The sequence below is a fragment of the Triticum aestivum genome, chromosome 4B (assembly GCF_018294505.1).
Source record: "Triticum aestivum cultivar Chinese Spring chromosome 4B, IWGSC CS RefSeq v2.1, whole genome shotgun sequence".
In the NCBI taxonomy this organism is placed as follows: Eukaryota; Viridiplantae; Streptophyta; class Magnoliopsida; order Poales; family Poaceae; genus Triticum; species Triticum aestivum.
The window spans coordinates 140,761,113-140,766,985 of NC_057804.1; the positions used below are offsets into that span (position 1 = coordinate 140,761,113).

At 48.7% G+C, this 5,873-nt stretch overlaps 1 pseudogene; it reads left to right on the forward strand.

Annotated features, from left to right (window-relative positions):
* Positions 1 to 3,692: 3,692 nt before the first annotated feature.
* On the forward strand, positions 3,693 to 5,848 carry LOC123091499 (uncharacterized; annotated as a pseudogene).
* Positions 5,849 to 5,873: the final 25 nt, after the last annotated feature.

Sequence of the window (5,873 nt, forward strand, 5' to 3'; positions counted from 1 at the left end):
GTAGGACCGATATGGTTAGGGTTAGGGCATAATGTAATCTCGGTGAGACCGATTACACAAACTTGGTGGGACCAATTTTGGTAATAAGCTAACCAGAGAGTTGGTCAGGTAAAGTCGGTGGGACCGGTTCGCTCATTTCGATGGGACCGAAATGTTACGAAAAGGAAACAGGGAGTTTACATTGCTATCTCGGTGGGACTGATCGCTCATCTCGGTGGTACCGAAACGTTACGAAGGGAAACAGAAAGATTACAATCCCATCTCGGTGAGACCGAGATCCCTATCGGTGAGACCGATTTTCCTAGGGTTTGTGGCAGTGGCTATGACATCTGAACTCGGTGGCGCCGGATAGAAAAAATCGGTGGGGCCGAGTTTGACTTTTGGTTTAGGTCATATGTGGATGTGGGAAAGTAGTTGAGGGTTTTGGAGCATATCACTAAGCACTATGTAGCAAGAACCTCATTAAGCAACACGTCATCCCTCCTTGATAGTATTGGCTTTTCCTATAGACTCAATGTGATCTTGGATCACTGAAATATAAAATGTAGAGTCTTGAGCTTTGAGCTTGAGCCAATCCTTTTATCCTTAGTATTTTGAGGAGTCCACTTTTCTCATCCATGCCATGCCATTCATTGAGCTTTTCCTGAAATATTTATCTTGAAATAGCATTAGCTCAATGAGCTATATGTTGTTTGGAATTACCAAAACCACCTAGGGATAGTTGCACTTTCAATGAGCATCTACCAGTTGGGTTTTTAACTTGGCAATCTGGTGCCTAATGGAGCCAAATGCCTCATGAGTCCACCTTTGCATGCTTCCCTTCATGTTGCTAATTAAGCCGGTTCCAAACCGCGGTCAAAGAATTTTCTCCCGAGCCTGCCGCATCCCATGCTTCCTGGACCATAACATCGTATTGATCATGTCTCGTCCACGCTTCCTCAAACTGAAACGGGCTTGTTCCCTTGCTGTCCATACGTGGAGCTATCTCCAACGCACGAACAAGAATGGCCTAATGGTCAGATTCTTCAGTTACAAGATGCTCTACACAAGTCTCAGGAAATAATTCCAAGAAGTTGTCTGTGCATGTAGCACGATCTAAGCGCACTTGGATACCTGCCGCACCATCATGTTTGTTATCCCATGTGTATGGGTACTCAGAAAAAGCCTAGATCCATGAGGCCACAATCCGCCAAACAATCATGAAAGTTTTTCATTTGTGCAAATGGCCTCGGGTTGCCTCCTAGCTGATCAGTTTGGAAGAGAGCCTCATTATAATTGCCAACACAGATCCACAAAGAGGTTGTCCTCTGCTCTTAGGTACCGGATCACATCCCATGATTTCTTCTGTAATTCGGTCCTTGGCTCCCCATAGAATCCAGTGAATCTATAGGTCTTGCCCTCCCAAACCATCTCCGCGTCGATGAAATATTGGCACCAAGGCCTGATCTTCACCTACACATTTTCCCTCCACCACAAAGCAAGACCGCGGCTCAATCTTGACAATCCACAACCACTCCACTTCTAAAACCAAGGCTCCTCTTGAGTCTCTCCATCGCTCTCGCGTTTCTGAAAGGAACACGATCGCTGGGTTGTATGACCATATCAGGTCCCGTAATTCGTCAACTTTCGAGTCCAACCCCAACCCTCGACAGTTCCAGGCCAAGAAATTTATGGTGACCGGCGGCCCCGCACGTCGGGGTCCGCCGATGAATGATTATTTTCAGAGATGCGCTCAAACACAATAGACTTTTTACATCTCGTTTGTGAAAGAACGCCTCATGCTTAGTCTGCCTATCCGGATCATCCTTCGCCACCCACATCTACTTGGTCCTTCTTTTCCTGCTCAAAACGTATTTTGGGTTGCATCTGATGTGTGGGCTTGTACTCTTTCCTTGGCTTCCTTCTGTACGTACCTCTAGTCCTTTCTTCGGAGCCACGACTACATGAACCAGACGCCCCATCAGTCCACCTTGCATGATCCTGACATTGTGAGTGTGACGAATGAACATTGTCTTTTCCCTTACTGTCCCAGGTCTTGCCCTGAGAACTACCTCTCTGCCTCTGCTGTTCAATCAGCTTGCTCCTCAGATCATGTTCTCTATGCTGTTCCAAGCCCCTCCGCGGATCATTCTCTCTCGGGACCTCGTCCCTAGTCCGTGTCTTATTAGGGCTCATCATCTCCCCCTTGATCGGTCTGTGATCCGCGCTAGTGCGCGAGTCAGCCGTTCGGGTAAATTGTGCATGTAAGTTTCTTTTGGTTGGAAGATCACGAACTCTCGGTTGGCCAGTGCGACTCTTCTCGCTGTCACCAGTCCGGCCAGTGCCGAAACTATTCGTGCTGCCCGCGGCAGCAACCCCTTGCGATCCCTCCTTAGCAGAGCTACTTCTTCCTGGTGAAGCCCTAAGCCAACCTCTCCACTGATCCGTTGAATCAATCGGTGGCTCACATACACCATTTGCATGCACTAATTGTCCACATTCAAAGAAAAAATGAGGAATCTTCTCATAATGAAAATAATACCACATCCCAATTTTATCCTCTAGTGAGGATTTCAAGTAGAAACCTCTGACCAAAGGTTCATACACAGATATCTTAGCTCTAACCCTTAAGTGTTGTCCTGTGGCCATACCCTCATAGCAGCATCCACTTTGATCACCTCACCCAACCAGTTGCCGAGGGCCTCCCCGAACGCCTTAGTTCTCTTTCCCGGTGGCAAATCACAAACCTGGAGCTAAACCTCAATCTTGTCGAAAATCATCTCAGAGGGCTGGTTATTACCTTCATACTCCTTTAGGATCAAAACATTAAAATCATACTGCCACGGGCCATTATTCATGGCGTGCTTCCAGTCTCCTTCACTACCAAAGTGCACCTCGAAGATGTTTCCACCAAGATCTCTGAACCTGGCTTCCCTATGCAGACCCCACGCATGTTGCATCGATCGTTCCAACGCTGTCTTGTTCAAGGGCCTAGTCGTGCAAGTTTTTCCTACTGCCGTCCAACGCAAGAATTTTGGCCTCACATCTTCTGGATCTTCGAAAAATATGTCCTCCGCCTGCTTGTCCAAAAGCACCATACTACCCAATCTAGCAGACAGGCTTGCAGCACGGTCCGGCGTCTTGCTCTCTGCCGGAGACTTGGAAGATCCCCGGCTACTTGATCCATCCAGCTTTCGTGCCACCGGCGTCGCCGCCGCCGCCGAGATTGGTGTGTTCTTTGGAGTCGCTGTAGCCTTCGCTCCCATCCTCTCCACCATCAGCACCGCTCCTAACGAAGACGAACCACACCGATCCGTGATTAGGGTTGCGCCGTCGCCGTAGCCACCACCGGAGCCAAGCCACCCCTGTGCGGCAAAACCCTAACCCTAGCACCAGAAGCCAATCGCCTCGGGATCGTCATAGCTTTTTCCTACATGGTGGACTCGCACTAGGCGTGTTTTTGGGTCGATGTGAAGTGTTTTTTTTTCAACGCCCCACTCCAACACGATTGAAACGAATCGATCGCATGTCAAAAAAAGAAACCACGATTGAAACGAATCGATTGCATGTCAAAAAAAGAAACGAATCGATCGCTGGCGCGGAAGTTCGAAAAAGGAATAGAAAAATGAATCGATCACTCACGCGGAAGTTTCAAAATCAAAAAAGAAAACCAAAAAAAAAAATGGATCGCTCGCGCGGAGAACGGCGCACAGTCGCAAAACAGACGCCCTCTCTGTGACCTGTGCAAAGGCGACCTGCCCCCACAACGCAGCCGCCTGCGACGAAGACGGCGGAGCCAAGCACCTTCTCACCGCCACCTTCCACTGCTAATACCACCCCGCCTCCTGCATCCCATTTACCGCCGCCGACGAAGCCCAAGCTCGCCGGCGCTACCTTCTGCCTTCCCGCGGATCCTGGGACGGCCGAGCCGTCTGGCTACACTGCGGCGGGCAATTAGTTGGTTCTCCTCTCCCGTCGTTGGGGGGCATCCGTCCGAGGCGCCGGCGGTAATTGCTCGGATTCGAATTCCAGATCTTTTCGGAGTTTCTACGGCAACAAATCCCGGCCGTTTCGTCCTTGGATCCGGACTCCCTTCTTCTAATCGGATCACAGGTGAGGCCCTCGATGTGCAGCCAGCCCTCGATGTGCTTCTTCTCAGATTGGATACAAGACAAGTCCAATTGGTTTGCCGCTGAAGCAACTCTTCCCCCACAAGACCCGCTTTTGCAATTGCTCCAATGGAGGTCTGTAGCGTAGCCAGGATAACGAGCTTTGCACATTTTGGCCTGAAATTTTTGCCTAAGCTCCTGGCTCTTTCTCCCGGTTCATTGGGGAAATTCAGAAAGGTCTCACCAGCGATGGAAACTGAAACTGTGTTGAGAAAACTGCCGGAGCTGCTGCAGGATGTATTGAGAAAGGTCTCACCAGCGATGGAAACTGAAACTGTGGTGAGAAACTCGCCGGAGCTGCCGCAGGATGTATTAATGGACATATTTTCACTCCTGGAGATACTTGACCTCATGCGTGCGGCCTCTGTCAGCTCCTCCTGGCGCTCCGCGTATACCAGCCTCTGCAGCCAGCTTGAGCTGTACAAACGTCCTCAGACGCCTTGCCTCCTCTATACCTCTGAATCTGCTGGTGAGAATGTAGCTTGTCTCTACAGCCTCGCAGAGAAGAGGGTCTGCAATTTAACTCTCCCGGATCCACCCATCCGCAGCAGGTATCTTCTTGGGTCATCGCATGGTTGGCTAGTTACCGCGGATGACAAGTCTGAGCTACACCTTATCAATCCGGTCACTGGCCAACAGATTGCTCTCCCGTCGGTGGTCACCATTGGTTATGTAGAGCCAATCTTTGACAATGCAGGCACAGTTATTATGTATAAATTGCGACAGCAACTTTACGATCCAGACTTAGACCCCGAAATGGTTGGTCCCAAAATGTTCCCCCATGCTCCCGACAAGCTTCGTGACCATGTCTACATCAGGGTATTTATCTTTCCGGATCCGTCCACAGGAAGCTACATTGCGGTTCTCATCCATGGTCCAGTACGTCAGCTTTCGTTTGCAAGGGTAGGAGATTGTAAATGGACCTCGCTGCCGCCAAGTTGGAACTATGATCTATGCATCTACATGGATGGTCTATTGTATGCATCCACAAGAGCCGGGCAAATGGATGCGTTTGACCTCACTGGTCCTACCGTCACGAGGAATATAATTGCAGACGAGATTGCCATTAACAGTCCTGAGTACAGGGGGCAGTTCTACCTTCTTCAGGGTCCATGGGGCGGTCTGCTGCAAGTTTGCAGGAAGGCTGAACTCATAGATGCGGGTTATGAGGAGCTCATAGTTAAAACTAATAAAGTCTTGTTACACAAAGTTGATATGGAAGCAGAAGAGCTCGTGGAAATAAATAGCTTGCATCATAATGTGTTGTTTCTGGGGCGTAACCAGCCTATATGCCTTAGTGCTGAAGAATATCCACAACTGAAGGCAAATTGTGTTTATTCGCAGATGATGAGCAATATAATTGGATGTATAAGACGAATCCCCGGGATATAGGTGTTCTCAACCTTGAAGATGACAGTAGGGAGGAAATTGTGTCCCCGCTTTGGTGCAGCTGGCCAAGTCCCATATGGATAACACCCAGTCTTACAGTGATGAACCTGTCATTGTACAAATAGGTAGTTTTTTTAATTATGTACCTTGATTATGGGGTCTGTCGACCAAATTAGTCACTCTTTTGCAGGCAGATGCTATGACAACGGAAGCATGTTCTGTTTATCTCTTTTTTCCATACATTGTTTGCTGTATCTGATGAAACTATGGCCGAAAAAAAGGGAATGGAAATGATTCTCTACAACAATTTGGTTTGCTGAATATTTTTTGTTTGAT